The sequence below is a fragment of the Peromyscus californicus genome, unplaced genomic scaffold (genome assembly GCF_007827085.1).
Source record: "Peromyscus californicus insignis strain IS unplaced genomic scaffold, ASM782708v3 Scaffold_15__1_contigs__length_86483966, whole genome shotgun sequence".
In the NCBI taxonomy this organism is placed as follows: Eukaryota; Metazoa; Chordata; class Mammalia; order Rodentia; family Cricetidae; genus Peromyscus; species Peromyscus californicus.
This window is the reverse complement of record NW_026294447.1, coordinates 55824670-55843309: the sequence shown is the minus strand read 5'-3', so window position 1 is coordinate 55843309 and position 18640 is coordinate 55824670.

The following is an 18640-nucleotide window of genomic DNA, read 5'->3' as shown; positions in this document are numbered from 1 at the left end:
GGGCTGGGTGGTCTTCTGTATTCTTCTTCCTCATTACCTGATACTTGTTTGTGGAAGGAACATGGCAAGCTGGTGACCTGGGTGTGCCTGCACAGAAGTAAGTCTCTGGTCATCAAAAGGAAAGACAGAGAGCCAGGGCCTGCAGAGATGAATCTCTATGTCAAACATTCCTCTAGTAATTCACAACATCTGTCACAAAAACTGTGGCCAAAGGTGTCCATTGAGAGAACTGGACAAAAGGGAGCTGTAGAGAACATCAAAACGCTATCGCTGAGTTCTGGTCCAGCACAGCCTTAGGCAGGGGATACTCACCTTAGGCCCTCCAAGGACTATGAGGCTGTGTCTAGTCCTACTTTGTAGATAGGTAAACTGAGGCCCTAAGAATTTAGCAGCCCAGATAAAAGTCACAAAGCAGTGCTGGAAGAGGTGAAATGGATACAGATCTGTCCAGTTTCCTGTATTAACTTCTGATGGATTTGGTAAGTGTTGAATGACCTATGGACTAGATATCACACCTGTGGGAGATCATGGAGCTTTTTACTGTGACCAACAGACCTGTCCCTTGATGGACTTGCAGCCTAACTGAACAGTCAATGAGTAAGCTGAGGGCCACAACAAGAATGGAACAGTATAGAAGACATGTGACCCAACACGGACAGCCAATGTGAGCATATAGAGACCAATGTAGCCGCTAGCAGTGCTGTGTAACAAATAAACCCAAAGCTTGCAGGCCTAAGACAATGGCTATTTAGCCAACTACTATTGGGTAGCTTGGGTTGAGTGACTGGACATTTCTGCAAGCCCAGGCTGCACTTGCCTGTACTTGAGTCCTAGTTAGCTGATGTTCGTCAGACCTGGCTAGTTCACGAGGCCCTCATTTGGAATGACAAAGCTTCGCTCCCAAATTGATCTGTGCTCTCTAGCAGGTTGGTCTGAGGCCCTCTGCACACAAGTCACCAAACTCTCAGGAGTCTACCATGTAAGCTACCGTGTAAGCCTTCCGTAGTTTTTATTGTTAAGCTTTTGTTTCTTACTACGCGGGCTGCTGTTTCTGTCATCGAAGCTCCATGACCGTCTCGTGGGCCAGCATGGGAGAGAACGTGGCAGAGGCCTGTGCACACAAGCATTGATAAGCTGGGCACACTGTTACCAACTGTCCTTCGTGTGGTAGGTGAGCTTTCGACTCTCGGACGAGTGCCTGAAAGAAACTATTTTCAGAAGAGAAAGGGTGCATCGTGACTCCAGCTTCAGAGGCTTCAGCCCATGGGGAGCTGGATCCATTGCTTCTGGCGTGAGGTGGGGCAGAATTTCCTGGGGGCAGCAGGAGGTGTGTGGCAGAGGCCACTTACCTCATGGTGGCCAGGAAGGAAGCAGGAAGGGAGACAGGAGGGAGGGAACCCGGGGGGCGGGGGAATGAAGAGAAAGAGAAGAAGGAAGGGGAGGGGCTAGTGGCAGGTACATCTCTCCAGGTCACACTTCCAGAGACCTCTGTCTTCCCACTAGGTGACATCTCCCTATGTCATATTGGTGCGCCAATATGCTCATCATCCACCCACCCCTCACTAGCACCACCAGCTATGGTCCAAACCTTCACATCTGAGCTGCGTGGGTGATGCCTTATATCCCAGCCGTACCTCATAGTAACAACTGTATTGACGCAGTGTGGAGAGCTAACATCTAGGCAGAGGGGAGTGACAGGGCAGCCAGAGTGATGTCTCACCTGGGAGGTGAGCTGTAACATTCAGGGCACACTGCAGGAATCTTTGCTCTTATAATGTTCCTGCTTCCCACTGGGTGGTACATAGGGCTCTCAGAAGAAAAGAGACCAGGCAGGCAGGCAAGCCACCCAGGACGGAGCAAACACAGTCTGGGAAGCACACTGACAAACCCAAAGGGAATCCGGAGTCCACACCATAGCAGGTCTCTGGTGTCGGCCCAAGACTTGCGGTGGCCTGTGTCTGAAGCCATGCGACACTGACGGATTGCATTCTGCAGATTACAAATAAAGATTAAATTAAGGGTAAAGGTAAGAATGACAGCTAGAGAAAAGAGTGGGGTGGGGGAAGGAGTCTTAATTTTTCTCAGTCACTTGGCAAGTGTGAACTGCAAATGCTCTTTTTTTTTTTTTTTTTTAAGTTAAAACAACCATGCCCTCCACCTCCTACCACCCTAAGCCTGGATCTGGTTATTAGCTCAAGTTCAGCTCATGGCAAGGTATTTTCTACTTGGGCAGCTGGGAACAATGACCCCTTTATTCAGTGAGGAAACGCTGAGTGTAGTTGCTGAACCTCCTGGCTCGTGGATATAGGGTCACAGCCATGGCCAAATGAATTCTTTTTCCAAGGCCAGGGCCCCACCACTCCCATTTTGGGTGAGTTTTCTAAGACATGGAAAACCAAACCACAAGAGCAATCCTGGGAGGCTGGAGCCAGATGTTAGGTCCTGAGTAGGCTAAGCACGGCTGCTGTCCCCAGATCCTGGCCATGCTAAGTCACGGTGCTGTCGGGAGCAATCAGACTGAAGGGAGAAGGCACAGCTCAGAAGCCAGGGAAAGAGGTGTCCAGAAGAAAGGTGGTGTGGTGAGGGGTCTGCAACTGGAATTTGAAGCCCGGGGGGGGGGGCTGGCTTGCCATGACACCCCAAGCTTCTTGCAGTGCCTCTTTGAGCATTAGAGACTAGAAAGATCATTGGACAGTCAGCATTCATTCCCCAACTCCTCACAGAGCAACAAATGGGGTACCACCATGGGAGGGAGTCAGTAGCATGAAGAAGACCCAGACACAGTCACTGTCTGTACTTCCCCAAAGTCCCTGCATACACAGCGTCCTCCTGGACCTGATGATGTCACTCCAGGGCAGGAAAGTGTATGCACAATGTTCTGACAGATAAGGATGCTGAACCTTAAGGCAGCAACTTGCCTGAGGTAAAGTCTTTGAATGGTTCAAGCTGGGCCTCCCTAAGCCTGTCTCATGCTCTGAGGGTGTAAGGAGGGACATAGTTGTGAAGGAAGACGGGTCCAACAGTCTCTGTTTACAGCTTCCTGTCATCTCATTCCTAACTAAGTGCCCTGCATTTGTTGATCGAATTAGGACATTATTTAAACAGTCTGGTCTGGAGCCAGATGCATGGAGGGCACTTGTCTGGAATTTGTCGTGGCGGCTACTGTCGTGCCCCCATGACCCACAGTGTTTCCCTCTCTCTTCATCACAGAGATGGCTCCATCCTTGAAGAGGTGTCCTGCTGCTCTGATGCTGTGGGCCCAGATGAAGAGCATGTCTGGTGAGAGCGCGAACTTCAGGAGTACCCACGGCTGGTGGTGGGGGTGGTGCCGAGTTGGTGGGGGAAGCATGTTTTCTGGAATTTTCAGAGGAGCCTGGCCTATTCATTCACATCTGTGGCTTAAGGAAGATTTGTTGTCACCAATAAAAACAACACCATAGTCACATGGGTCCTGACAAAGCACAAAGCAGGTACAGAAAGGTCCCCCATTCCCCTCTCTTCTGATCTGAGATGCCCAGCTGTTCTTTGATGGTGGAAATCCAGATGCCCTACTCTTTTGGCTCAGTCTTGTGGTGGTTTTTAAGCTTTCAGATATGAGCTGAGTGTTGTTCCTGCCCACAGGCTCCCTTGCTCTTGAGTCCAGAGATGGGGCCTCAGCCACACTTGTGGCCTTCTCTGATCTCCTGCTTGCTGGCAGACTCTTGCAGGACTCTCCGGGCTTCACTACCACAGAAGGCAATGCAGCCTGTCTGAACCCTAATGTGAGGGAAGGGTGGAGCAGCATATCCCCGGAGCCCTCACTACCTCACAACCCAACCTCAGCAAGACCATGGACGGAAGATCACAAACGACAGGCTTTCATGTGTTCAACTTTCCCGAAGTGAGGCAAATTTGAGTCTGCTACTTTGCATTTGGGGATGTCTGCAGAGTCTCTGACCCATGATGCAGTTCGCTGAGCCCCTCCAGTTGCTCCCAGGCAGAATGGCAGTGCTTTATTGTTACTCTGAAGCCACTATCCCATCCCTCCAGGGTACATTTCTGCTTCTCATGGACTTCCTGTGTGAAGGAAAATGACAGCTCTGGACTTCCCAAGGTCAGAGTCATTGAAATTCCCTGTCTGGTTTCTAATTTTCCAGCTGAGGACTTTTACAGTTGTCAAGACATAATGACCCAAAATGGGCACTTTTCAAGATGACCAGGGGTGTATAATTAGTCCATTAAAATTGTCAAGATGTTACTTTTGGTTAGTTAAAAGATGCATCAAAATCATTCTGTTGTTGAAGGGCAGGGGTGTGTGTCTGGTGTGTGTGTGTGTGTGTGTGTGTGTGTGTGTGTGTGTGTGTGTGTGTGTTGCTTATAGAATCAAGCAGACAGTGGCTAAGCTAGATCATTCTGGGCAGCAGCTCCTTGGGACAGGTCTTGGAACAAAAGGAGCTACCATGCTGTCCACTACCCCAAGGTGTCTCTGTTCACCCTGCACCATCCTCTGAGGCCCCCACCTCCTACAAAAAGCCATCTGTTCTTCTCTCCTGAGTCAGCACAGTGCCTTCCTTCTGTCCCACATTCCAAGAGGTAAGTGTGGTCTCCCTCTGCTCTCTAATGGAGGACACAGGTGAGGGTTATAGCCAGCTTTGCTCACCCGTGAACGGAAGTTCTGAAGAAGGCAGCCCTGAATCAACAGACTCCAGCAAGTGAAGGATGTCTCCAGGCTGTCGGTATGGAGTCATGCTCCAGAGCAACTGCTGAGATCTCCATATTCTTTCATGTGTGTCTAAGAACAGGACATTGGACAGGCGCACGTGGGTAGTGGCAGAAGCAGACAGTTCACTGGGGGAGAAAGCTCTTCTGGAGATGGAAGTGGGCCAGAGATAAGAAAGTTGAGAAACTCAACGGTACTGGCCCGGGAGAGTCACAACCCTCGGTGCGTTCTTCACACAGCACCCGCCTGCTCTATTGGTGTATGGCTGGCTTTCCCAGCAGAGGCTCTGCCCAGGTCCTGAAGACCTTGCCTGGTTTCCAGTCTTTCTAAGGCCCAGGCTTCTTTCACATGTTAATCTTTTTTTTAGTTATATGCATCACTTTTATTAGGTTTTTACATTTTTTAAATTATTTTATTTTACAATATAATTTAATTCTACATATCAACCATGGATTCCCTTGTTCTCCCCCCTCCCGCCCCCCCTCCCCTTCCCCCCAGCCCACCTCTCATTCCCATCTCCTCCAGGGCAAAGACTCCCCCGAGGATTGAGATCAACCTGGTAGACTCAGTCCAGGCAGGTCCAGTCCCCTCCTCCCAGGCTGAGCCAAGCGTCCCTACATAAGGCCCAGGTTTCAAACAGCCGACTCATGCACTGAGCCCAGGACCCAGTCCCACTGCCTGGATCACATGTTAACCTTGATGGCTCCCTTCTCTACTCTTCTGCCTCAATCATATTGAAGTCACGTGTAACATTCTCCTTGGACAGAAAGTTCACCCTTACTCCATTGCTGGCCCCTTCCTATCCTGTTGCTCAGCCTTGTCCTGTGAGCACTGCTGAGGAGGAAGTTGTCCTGTGAGCACTGCTGAGAAGGAAGGTGTCCTGTGAGCACTGCTGAGGAGGAAGTTGTCCTGTGAGCACTGCTGAGGAGGAAGTTGTCCTGTGAGCACTGCTGAAGAGGAAGCTATTCCGTGAGCACTGATGAGCAGGTGGAGGAAGTTTAACCTGGAGTCTTGGGACACTTCAAGCACCACCACTACCATATAGCACACCATGGTACAGAGGGACAGAAATGACAAGGAACCTTCAGTGGTTACATAAATCTAAGTCTGAATGTCATCTGTGTCTTGGCAAGATGTGAGATCCTGGGCACATGGCTCTCTGAGCTCCTTTGACTCCTCTACAAGATGGGGCTAAAATACAAATGCATATGGCTGTTGTGAGGCCAGGCTGCTAAAGAAGAAAGGGCTGGCAAAGTGACCCAGTGACCACAATGACATGAGAAATCAGAAGTGAAGTTCTTTGGCCTTTTCCCGTCTCCCCTCTCCTGCAAGAAGCCAGCACACAGAAGCCAGAAAGTGCATTCCCAGAAGCCATTCCAACTCCAAGGAGTAGAGCAAAGAATGCTTTCCTGGAGTGACGACGCACCCAAGGAAGCCTCCATTGCAAGTGTGGATCGAGGTTTCACCAGGGCTGAGGTCCCAGATCGGCCCCATTGTCGCTATCAAACCTTCTCCTAAAGTGAGAGATACCTCAGCTACTCAATACTGAAATTAAAAGGAGAAGCGGGCGACGAGGGTAATTACTGGTCAACACAGACATCATCTCACCACAGACATCTTCTCACCACCAGTTGGGTGACCTCTCAAGTCACAAGGCTTCTCTGAGTTGCCTCCACTTCTATAATAAGACATCTAATTCTGTCTGTCACATGTGTCCTGTGAGAACAGAAAGAGCTAACTTACATAATTTTAGCTTAACAGACTAGAAAGCCATACCCCTCAAAGGACTTTAAATGACATTCAGGATTAACATGGAATGACTGACCGTCTAAAAGGCTCTAGTGGGTGGGGCAAACATAAGAGGTCACATACACCCGTGGTGACGCACGCATCATCCTTTGCCTACTCTGTTACGAGTGGGCTCAGAAGCAGTCACAGAAAAGCACAGAGGTCTCCAGAGAACAATCTCCACAGTGTTCCCCTAAAAGGAGGGGACCATGGGGAATACACAACATCAGGGCTTCCTAGGAGACCCTGTCAGACCCGCCTCACTGGCCACATAAAGCCATGCACCCCAAGGCAGGGACACGGTTGGGTGATCCAGAAATCACAGGGTTTCAACAGGACCAGCTGAGGTCCTCAGACATGCAGTTGACATGTGGAGTACATTACTCCAAGACAGGCCGAAAGGCAGCAATGCCTTTGATTCCTGAGATTTCAGAAGATAAAATAGCATCCAACAGCAACAGATAATTCTTGTTGAATGAGACAGCTGGGTATTTTTATGGCTTGCACAGTAAACTGAAATCTATCACAAACATGTCATTTAATGCCACTATTTCTGCAGGATGGAAGTGAAAAGACAAGACTCTGAAATAAGACAAAGAAGCATCTGGAACGGTGCCCAGGGCCATGCTATCACCTTTATGTATGTATTGGGTTTAGATTTATTTATTTTATTTTATGTGAGCGAATGTTTGCCTGAATGTACGAATGTGAGCCACGTGCTTGCCTGGTGCCAGGGGAGGTCAGAAGAGGATGTAGGATCCCCTGAAATGGGGGTTTCTGATGACTAGGAGCCACCATGTGAGAGCTGGGACCTGAACTCAGATCCTCTGCATGAGCAGAAAAAGTGCTCTGAACTTCTGAGCCATCTGTCCAGCCCTTAGGTATATTTTTTAAATTATTACTTAGGACTTAACAACAGCCTATAGAGTCAATACTTTGACTCCCACTTTTCACAGAATGGAGATCTAAGAAAAATGTCTCCTTGTCCCCCATTTCCACCATCCCTAAAGAGCCTGATTCCATGGAAAACTTCAAAGAGTGCCTTGTTTGGGTTTTTGGTCTGTTGGTTTGGTTTTCTTTCTTTCTTTCTTTCTTTCTTTCTTTCTTTCTTTCTTTCTTTCTTTCTTTCTTTCTTTCTTTCTTTCTTTCTTTCTTTCTTTCTAGTTTTGTCCTGCAAAATGTAACATGCAAATCCGTGCATATCCTGAGTTCTTGGACCTTTGCCCCCACTGAAAGAGGTGAACTCTAACCACATTGCCAATTTCAGAAGCCTTCCGGTCTGAGCTGGCTATTGGCAATGAGAGGGAGAGAGAGAAGGACAGAAATGATCAGGGGTGTGCCCATGGCTAGTCCAGGCAACATGCAACCCCCAGCTTCTACTTCTCCTCTTTTTCAGTTGTAGAAAGCCTGCATATGGTTGTCTTTATTTTAATGTGCATGAATAAAAGATACCCCTGCGAACTGATGTAGTCTGCAAGCTTTGGAGATCAAACAGTTCCTACTCCAGGTGAAATGTGGGGATGACAGATAATGTTGTCAATATGCTGTGTTTTTGTTAGGTTGAACAAACACGGCTATAGCAACCATTTTCATCATATGTGTGTGTGTGTGTGTGTGTGTGTGTGTGTGTGTGTGTGTGTGTGTGTGTGTATGGTGTGTGTGTGGGGTGCACACATGCACATGTGTGTATGTGGGGGTGTATTTAAAAAATAAGATTTAAGGGGGAAATCAATAAATGCAAAATTTTCCATAAAACCTTCAGTGAGAAATATCCATCCGACTTCCTCATGTATATTAAAGTGAGTGGGATTTGCTGACTTGCATAATGCAATTCCGAGTGATTACTGGGAGGGCTCTGGGGTGATTAAATAACCACAGCTTTTGGAGGCACCTGGAAATAAATATCCTTATTCCAAAGCTGTGCAGAACAAGTAGCAAGCAGTGGGAGGGTTTGCTGGGGGACAGGAAGCCCCAGCCATTCCTTTCTTGACTAGTCAGAGACTCGTTGGTAATAAACAATGGGGTCTGCATTATATGTGAATCACATCATGTACACAATGTATTTCTGTATGACTGAGTAGCTTTAGTAAAGTGAGTACAAATTCTGGAAGCAGGTAGACACTGTATTTGAAATCGGGCTTTGCTTTGAGTAAATAGCCCAACTCTTACACATCTAGATATTTTCATCTACGTAGCAGGAATAAGCATCATGAGCAGGACGTCTCCACTTAAATCATAGCTAGTATTAATAAGTTATTGTGATGATAATAACAGTATGTCATTTATTGAGTGCCCATCCTAGGAAATCCACTAAATCCATTAATTACTGTAATCCTCAACCATGGCATGTTAGCAATTTTTCCATTTTCAGAGATGGAAATTGAAATGCAGAAAGGGTAGCGCCTGGATTTCATCAAATGCGAGCTGCATCCATTGTAATAGGCGTTATTGCTTTATGTAACACAGGGAGAAAAATAGGCTGACGGTTGTAATTGGAAGACGCCATCAATTGTGAGGTACATCCCATTTCTGCTGTTAAAATATTTCTTAAAATATTGCCTGAGAATCAATAAACAATGGTGAATTGCTCAACATCACACATCTAATAATAGATAGGGCCAGGATGCCAACATCAGACTCTAAGAACAAAAAGAGAGGGTTTGTTCCCAAGGCAGCATCCTACCTAGTTCGGAATGCAGGCCCTATAAATCTGTAGGTTTAAGAGAAAGTTCTTATATACACTTTGTGTTTCATCTGATATGAAATCTTGCATTCGATATCTCATATGTGCATAATAATTTGCTTCTCAGAGCATGGTCTATTGTCATATTTCTATAAAAGAATTCTGAAATAGGAAATAACTTTTTTAGGTTTTTTTTTTTTTTTCCAACACAAGGTCTCATTATATAACCCTGGCTCTTTGAACCCAGAAATCTGCCTGTCTTTGCCTCCCAAGTTCTGGGACGAATGGTGTGCATCACCACACTTGGCTAAGAGTTACTTTTATTTATTTTTTGTTTCTGTGTATTTATGCATGTCTGTGTGAGTATATGCTACATGTGGCTTCCCATCAAATCCAGAAGAGCACAGTTGCTTTTCTGGAATTGGAGTTACAGAAATGGGTGCTGGGAGTCAAACTTGGATCCTCTGGAAGAGCAACAAGTGCTCTTAACCTCTGAGCCATCTCTCCAACCCTGGGGTGGTGGGGGGGAACTTACTTATGTACATATTTTGGACAAAAAAAAATTTCCATTGACATGTAGTCAAAGTACCTTCTAAATGTTTATATTTATGCCCACAGACTTGTGAGATGCTCAGCCTCACAGAGAAGCTTCTTTTGGCAGTAAGTGATGCTCAGAGTCTGGACTCATCCCAGTTCAAAGTGGTTAGCGCTATGTGGGGCTTGTATGTTATACACCCCCCGCCAATTAGTCCAGGACTCAGGAGACAGGATGGGAGGTATTCTGTGAAGGAGTCTATTGGATATGACATAGTCATCTCAATCAGTCCACACAGCAGCCATGACCGCTTGTACAAGAACTGTTTTGCACCTCCCCGCAAAAAAGATAAAGAGCAAGAAAGGAAAGCAGGGACATGAAGGTAGGAGTAAAGAGGGGAGCTGGTGGAAGGGAGGGGATGAGGCTTGTAGGGGATGGCTGTGATCACCAGTGCACTGTTTACAAGTGTGAAACTGTGAGGAATAAAACAAATTAAAAGGAACAAATGCAATTTACATTAATAGACATTGCACTCAAGGTTAAAAATAACAAAACCAATGCGCAGACCTAAAACTTCCCCCAGACCTGCACATAAAATGGAAATACTGGCAATTACCTTGAACGGGAAAGGTTGAGATGAAAGCAACATGGCCTTGTTGCCAGGAGGAAGGCACTGGCTCTGCTTCCAGTGAGCCTTGGAGTCCAGTGCCTCTGAGCCTGGTGTGGGGTTCCCAGCTCTCAACTGGGGGTTCCCAGTCACCATCCCCCTTGTGTGAGAGAGACCTTCAGGATTTACCAAATGCCCTGAACAAGATCTTGCTCTTGACGAGGCTTGTGCTGACAGGCTTCTTCCTTTTATTTCACGGAGCTCTGCCCGCAGGGACGCAGAGGCTGTGTCCACTTCCCCAGCCCATTGTCTTCACTAAGCACCCATTCTGGGATTGACACCAGGACCTGTCTGTGAAACAGCTGCCGTCACGTCTTCAGTTGACGCGTCGAGTCAAAGCTCCAGATAGGCCTGTGGCTCCCCGAGTCACAGAAAACCAGGAAAAAAAAAGAGGTGAAGGGTTTTCAGTCCAATTCCAGAAAATCAGGCTAAAGAAAAATGGCCATGGGATCCCTCTGAAATGACTAAGAGTTGCCAGTTTTGTCTAAGTACCAGAAACTCAGAAGAATAGAGACCCTGAGGAGGACAACCTGTAAGGTTGATAGGGCAGGGATTCCTGGAGTTCCATCTCCATTTTCAGAAGGAGAAACTGAGGCCTGGGAGGGCAACTGACTTTCCAGGAGGCATTAAGAAACAGCATGGGTCTTTCCTGCCTCACCGTGCTCATACTGCGCTCAGATAAGAGAGCGATTCTCCACAGCTTGAGCAATCCCATGATCCATCTGTGGACCCCAGTGTGAGAAGAGGGGATTTGGAGATTTGGCTATCTCTGTTTCACTCCAGCTCAACAGAATGACACAGACAACAAAAAAAATATCAAGTCAAGTGGAGCTTAACCTGAACCCATGAGCTGAGAATGCTCAGGAGCAGAGGAGCCAGAGGAGCAAGTGTGTAGAAGCCACTGCACCAGGACCCATGGCAGAGGTCCAGTGTCCACTCCTTCCAGAGACTAACTCTGGCCAGAGAAGGTATGTCCCTGACCCAACACCATAGACAGGAGGGACAGAACTGCTTCCCTGCTCTTGAAGTACTGGCCCCCGACAACCTCTGATTTCATTGAAGGCTGTCAGAAGCAAGCATCCTGTTTCTGGTTGTGTATGGGGGTCTTGCTCTCTCACATCGTGTGTTAATCTGATGCCCCATTGCTGCAACAAACACTGTGAACAAAAGCGACTTGGGGAGGAAGGGTTGATCTGTTTTACATTACTGCATCATAGTCCATCACTGAGGGAAGTCAGGGCAGGAGCTCAAGGCAGGAACCTAGAGGCACCAGAAGTTATGGAGGAGTGCTGCTTACTGGCTTGTTCCCTTAGCTTGCTCAGCCTGTTTCCTATAGTTCTGAGGACCACCAACCCAGGGTATGACACCTCCCACAGTGGCCTGGGCCCTCCCATATCAGTCATGAACCAAGAAAATGCCTTACAGATTTACTCACAGGCCAATGTGATGGAGGCAACTCCTCCGTTAAGGTTCCCTCTTCCTGGGTGACTCTAGTTTATGTCAAGTTGACAAAAATCTCACCAGCTCATGCCATTGGAGTTCCCTAAGGGAGGTATCCCATGATGACCCCGGTGACCTGGTCTTAGGCCTCAACTTCCCTGAGATGAGTTACTTCCTAGGACTCCAACTGAGTTTTAGAGTACGGAAGTGGAGAGGATTAGAGAAAATGACCTTTGGTGCACACTTGGTAAAGATGATTGACAAGGAAGGTGGACTCATCCTCCCCAGTCTCTTCCTCCCCCTTGAGAGAGAGCTTCTTGTAAAATAAAAAGGCTGAACACTATCATTGGATTCTCTCTCTCTCTCTCTCTCTCTCTCTCTCTCTCTCTCTCTCTCTCTCTCTCTCTCCTCTCTCCTCTCTCCTCCCTCCCACCCTTTCTTTCTTGTAAAACACGGGACTTAGACAACACAGGGAAGGTCTCTGCCTTTGCCACTAACTTGTGAACAGAACCATGGTGGTGATGAGCAACCCCTGCTCCACAGTCACATACACCGGATACCAGGAAGCCGGGACACAGGACTTAGCTGTCCATCTTCATCCTGGTGAGCCTGACCAGATATCACCACAAGGAATGGCAAGGCAGCAGGTTTCACGCTCCCACGCCCAAATCTCACTGCCTCTTTCTGTGTCCTTCACTTTCTCTCTTGAAACTCCCTAGTTAACACAGACCTATTTGGGGGTTACAGTCGTCTGTCAGAATCCATGGGACTACTCTCAGGGCCCACACTAACCCCAGATTGTGTGGCCACTGAATCCCCTCCTCCAAGATGTCTTATAGTATCTGCAGGTCGCCTGCTCATGTCTGCTGGTACAGTGTGGAAGCTGTGGGAAGCAACACCGCAACGCACCATTTAGCGAGCACACAAGGAGTGAGCAGTCCTTTACCTTGTCGGTAGGGAGGTCTTTTTGTTTTTCAGAATTCCTTGCTCTGTGACTAGTTGAATCTGAGAGTGGGAAAACCCACAGTTATGGGGCACCAGTGTCCACAAAACTGCAGGGCACCCTTCAGAAGCTTCATTCCTTCAATAAGTCAATCTCTACAAAGCCCATGGGTCCATCTCTTCCCTTTATTATAACCAAATGCTTTTTTTTTCTGATACAGCCCAGAAGTTTGCAGAATGTGGCTGTGCCACCAAGCTGCTGGACCAGAACACACACACACACACACACACACACACACACACACACACACACACACACACCAGAAGTCACCTTGGTGCCCTCACAAAAATGATCATGATCCAAATACCATGCTCCTACTAAAATAGCCCCAAGAGCACCTTTTAAATTTATTTATTTATTTATTTATTTAGCCCTCTCTGTCCTCAAACTCTATGCAACTGATGTTGATCTTAACCCTGACCCTCTTGCCTCTGCCTCCCAAGTGCTGGGACTATGGGTAAAATGGGAAGAGCTGCCTGGGATTGAACTCTGGGCTTCCTGCACATTAGATAAATGCTCTACCGACTGACCTGCCTCTCCTGCTCCCCAAATTTAACCCTTTTACTTCATGATGCAGCCCAGCTTGGCTTTTACCTCTCAAAAGCAGAAGGGGATGTTTGCCTCTTCATAATCAAGGGGAAATGCAATGGAATAATAAATGTGGTCAGCTCACTCTAATTTTCCTAGAAGTTTGTCTCAAGGGTGAGCAGCACATAAAACAAGCTGCAGAGGGAAACGAGCCAGCCTCGAGACTGGGGAATATCACTTTGACTCATTAGCTCACCTTTTCCTTGGAACACATGTTCATTGCTTGTTATTCATGAAATAGCTATTTAAGCTACTGCAACATGCATATTTATTTATTTTGAAGGCAGTGAGTACTTGAGGAAGAAACTGGTGGACATGGAGAAAACTATCTGAGGAAACTGCCCAACTCTTCACCAGGTCGACCACGTGACTAACCTACTGCACCCTCTTCTGATACACTTCTTCCCAGTGTTTAAACAGGAATGGCTTTGCCTCAGTGGGCCAGCTCAGCAAAAATGTGGGTTTTCGAGGCAGAACTGCTCCATGACCATGAGCTATGAGTATTCCCGGCTGGGCTTTTCCTGTCTCACAGCAGAATGGAAATGTTGTCATTTTCATTTGGGGATGCTACCCACAATGCACTGAGCACACTCTCTGTGAGTATGTATGCTGTTTGCCAGCCTTTTCCTGGGTTGCTCACATATCTGCTGCAAATAAGTCTTTGGAAAACTCACTCCAAGGCTAATAGTCTCTTCCTGAGCTGAGGATACCACCTTCCATGCTCTTAACAGCTTCTACAGGCCTCTAGCGGTTCCCTCACCTTTCCCAACCTCTAGAAAATATTTGAGCGATTTGTGCAAGCACCGTTCCTGCCCCTCCAGTGATGACAGCGTTTCGAGAGGTGGATACACAGATGGAAGTGAGATCTTTTATTTTTGTACTTTTTTTTATTTATTTAAAAGATTTGTTTCATTTTATATACTAACCACAGTTCCCCCTCCCCTCTCTCCTCCCCCCTACCCCACTTTGGCTCCCTCTCCCAACCCACCCCCTATCCACTCCTCCAAAAGGATAAGGACTCCCATAGGGAGTCAACAAAGTCTAGTACATTCCGTTGAGGCAGGATTGAGGCCTTCCCCTCTGATTCAAGGCTGAGCAAAGCGTCCCATCATAGGGAATGAGCTCCAAAACACCAGCTCATACACCAGGGATGGATCTTGATCCCACTGCCGGGGGCCCCTCAAATAGGCCAAGCTATACAACTGTCTACCCTATGCAGAGGGCCTAGTTGGGTCTCATGCAGGCTCCACAGTTGTTGGTCTACAGTTCATGAGTTCCCATGAGTTTGGTTTGGTTGTCTCTGTAGATTTTCCCATCATGATCTTGACCCCCCCTCCTTGCTCATATAATCCCTCCTCTCCCAAATTACACTTTTAAAGTGCTTGCATTGTACCCGGGCATAGCACATGCCTGTAATCCTAGTACTTGGAACTCTGAGACAGGAGTTTCCAATTCAACCAGGGGTACACAGTAAAGAACAAACAAAAGATGAAGAAGATGTTCAGGTTACTTTTTACCCATCACGAGGGGTCTAAGCTAGTAAACCCATTCTTCATAGAACTGTCTTCTCATCTTGATGTCAGGGAGGGTGGAATTTAAAGTTACTGATACATATTGTTGACTGACTTTCCTGAAATCTGACATATTTTTCTGTTCCACAGCAATGAGTAAGGGACTTGTTTTCTGTAGTACCTTTCCGTCATCCATGGCCACCCTACCCCCTCCACCTGGAGATTTAATTTGTTTTGAATCCAGAAGCAGGTCTCACGGGGGCTTCTGCAGTGACTGATTTTACCCAATAATGGCCAATCTCTTTGTTTAGCTTAACTGGCCACATTAATCAAAAGAACTGCTCTGGTCTCACAGTTGGGCCTCCTCTGTGCCCCTCTTTCACCTGGAACAATCATGAATCCACAAAGGTGAGCCAACTCAAAGGATGTTTGTCTAAAACACAATCTGCCAAAAAGTCACTTCTTTGAAGGACTCACCATAATCCAGGAAAGGCACTAAGGACAACTTTTAAATTCTCACACGGCCTTCCTGTAATGTCAGTAGGCAAGACTGTTACAGCACTCTCTCTGTGCTGGCTATGTGGAAAATGTCCCCAAAGTCCCTGTAATGAGGTTGCTGATCCCCCACTGCTGGAAATGTGAGCAAAAGGTTGTACTTCTCAGGGTCTGAGGAGCTTTAGGGAAAGTAGTCACGGTCTGTCTCTCTATCTCTGTCTCTCTGTCCCTCCCCCCCTCTGTGTATGTGTGTGTGTGTGTGTGTGTGTGTGTGTTACACACAGAGAGAGACAGAGACAGAGAGACAGAGAGAGACTATAGAACTAATTATCAAATCCTGGGAAGATTTGACAAGATGTGGCCAAAGGATTGGGTGTGGAGGATTTAGGGGTCCCTAGCCTTTTGATATTATGACTGTCATCTTCAGAGTTCACACTTGAGACCCCAACTTTGGAGTTCCAGAAATAAAATGCAAAATTCCCTGCCAAACTCCAACAAGTTTGTGTTTGTGTTGGGCTGTATTCATGGTTTTCCTGGGACACCATGTGGTTCTTTGTGTAATGTATGCACAGAGACCTCTCAATGTGCACAGAGAAAGACAGAGTTCTGGAAGCTTCTGCACAGACACTGCCACTGGTGCCTTATGCAAGTGAGAGGCCTGCTCACCAACCCACCCACCTGCTTGCTTGATCCAGACATATTTTTGGAAATAGAGTAGGGGATTGAACCTCTGAGAAGATTAATAGGAATAATGGCTTGATTCACAGTGCATTGGGACACAGCAGCTAGCCACAAGCTGTGAGACCTCAGGACATCAGCAGATCCACCCTCTCCATCCAACCAGGGCCAGCTGTGGAGGCCAAGGTGGCCATGACAATTCCCCATAGACCTGGGGGCTTCAAATTCAGGCTTCACTTTCTCTGCATTTTCTAGCCTTGGGGAGGTACAAGAATCTTCACATGGAGAAAAGAAGACATCCAAGGCAGGCAAAGAGAAAACCCGACTTCAAGGGGCTGGTGTTTAACAGAGAGTACATTTCAATCTGGAACTCTAGGAGGTATGTGGAGGCCGAGTGAGCATTTTCTTCAGTGGTGTAGCCAATGGTGAGTTGCTCATTGTCAAGCAAGTGTCTCCAAATCCACAATCATGCAAGAATCCCTAACTAGGCTTATTTGATGAAAAATGCTTTAAGCCATTAAAGTAAGACAGGGAATAGTGGAGAAAAAAGGGGGTTCAGAGGGAGAGGGAGACATAAGAGAGGGCAATGAAGGTTGGATGTCACCACAATACATTCTACATATGTATAGAATTGTCAAAAATTTAAAAAAAAAAGAAAGGTGTTCAGCATGCAAAACGACAGCATGAGGCAGTACCATATGGAACACCATGGAACACATTGGGCTATCCATCATACCTACACAGCAAAACAAAGAAGCCCACACACAGCATATTGCTCACATTCCAAGTCCAGGCTAGACAGACACTTGTGTGAACCTTCCTGTGTTCCCAGATGCTGTCTCCCCATGGTGGTGTGGGAGTCACCTCTACTGGGTTCTCTTGAGGAAGAACTCTGAGGCTCTAAGGTGGGGGTTCTCAACATGTGGGTCACAACCCCAAAGACAAGCAGAAAGAACAGATATTTACATTACAACTCGCAACAATAGCAAAATTACAGTTATGAGGTGGCAACGAAAATACTTTTATGGTTGGAAGTCACAACATGATGAGGAACTGTATTAAAGGATGACAGCCTTAGGTAGGTTGAGAAGCACTGCTCTAATATGTCAGGATGATGGAGAAATACAATTTCCAATGAGCCTGTGTTTAAACTGAAATTTAATGTACAACATCACCAAACATCAGAAAATTGGAAATCACTCAGACAAAACCAAAGCTGGCTGCTGAGGTGGACCACTGAGAATCAAATGCCTGGTCCTTGCCCACCTTGCTGTTCCCCATCATCTCTGCTGCCTCAGTTTACCTCTCTGCATTCTAGGGACACTGAGCAGTCAATGACAGGGAAATAGGGGATGGATCAGTAGAATGTTTGGCAGAGATCCAGTGCTTTGGTGGAGATGAAGGTGGGTGCTGTGGGGATTCAAGCTAGGTCCTTGGGGCATCTCGGTTGACTGCACTAGGAGGTGAGGTTGGTAGAAGTTGTTTACTGAGATGTTATGTCGTAGAGTGCCATAGAGAGAGCATGCTTGGCCACAGTGTTCTATGTCTCGCCTCTCCTCACCCCACTCTCTCATGAGTCACCAGCCCTGGTCCTCAGACTAAGACCTCAGTGCCAGGGCCATCTCTTGGTAGGCTTGGCTGGCTCTAGTCAGTTCCCTACCCCAGAGATGATTAACTGTCTGTGGTTCTCAAGCTAGAGCAGACTCATCCAAAGAGCTTACCAAAGCACAGATGAGCGAGCCCAGTTCAACGTTTCTGATTGAGCAGGTCTGGAAGACGTTGAAGAATATGAGCATTTTCTTCCAGAACATTTCCAGGTGGTGTATGTGCTCCTCCCTAGGTTGGAGAGCTCATTTCAAGGACCCAGACACAAAGGACTTGGGGTGAGCCGCAGACTGCCCTTGTCCTTGGAGACGGAGCTGTGTCGCTCACTCAGCAGTGAGGCTGATAGATAAGCAGATGCCTGAGTGTCAGAGCAGAATATGCCAACACAGTCTGTCCCCCAGTGCGATCCCCGGGGACATGGCAATGGGATCAGAAGTTCGAGTCCATGGTGACAGTGTTCCTCCTGCTTTGTGTGACCCTAGACTACGTAGGCATCCTTTCTCAGCTCAGGTTTCTGTCTAGAGAATGGCCTTAAGAGTGACAGCACACCCTTCCAGAATGTGCTGGAAACTGAGTGGGGACGTGGAAAGTGGCTAGATGATGGCTTTGGGAGGCAGTAAAGATGGCTCAGTGGTTGTTGCTGTTCTTGCAGAGAACTAGAACTTAGCTCCAAGAATGCACATGGCCCACAACACATAACCTTCTGTAACCCCAGTTTTCAGAGAAGGATCCAGTGCCCCCTTTGGGCATCCTTGTGTACATCATGCTCTGTTATGCATATATATATGCAGGTAAAACATTCACACATAAAATAAAAATAAATAAAACCTTTTAAAAACTAACATGCCTTCATTCCTGGTAGGTACTGGCTCATAGGGACATTCAGGACACTGTTAATTTTCGATATTTTTACCACTGCCAGAAGTCACATATTTTGCCATGGCCTCC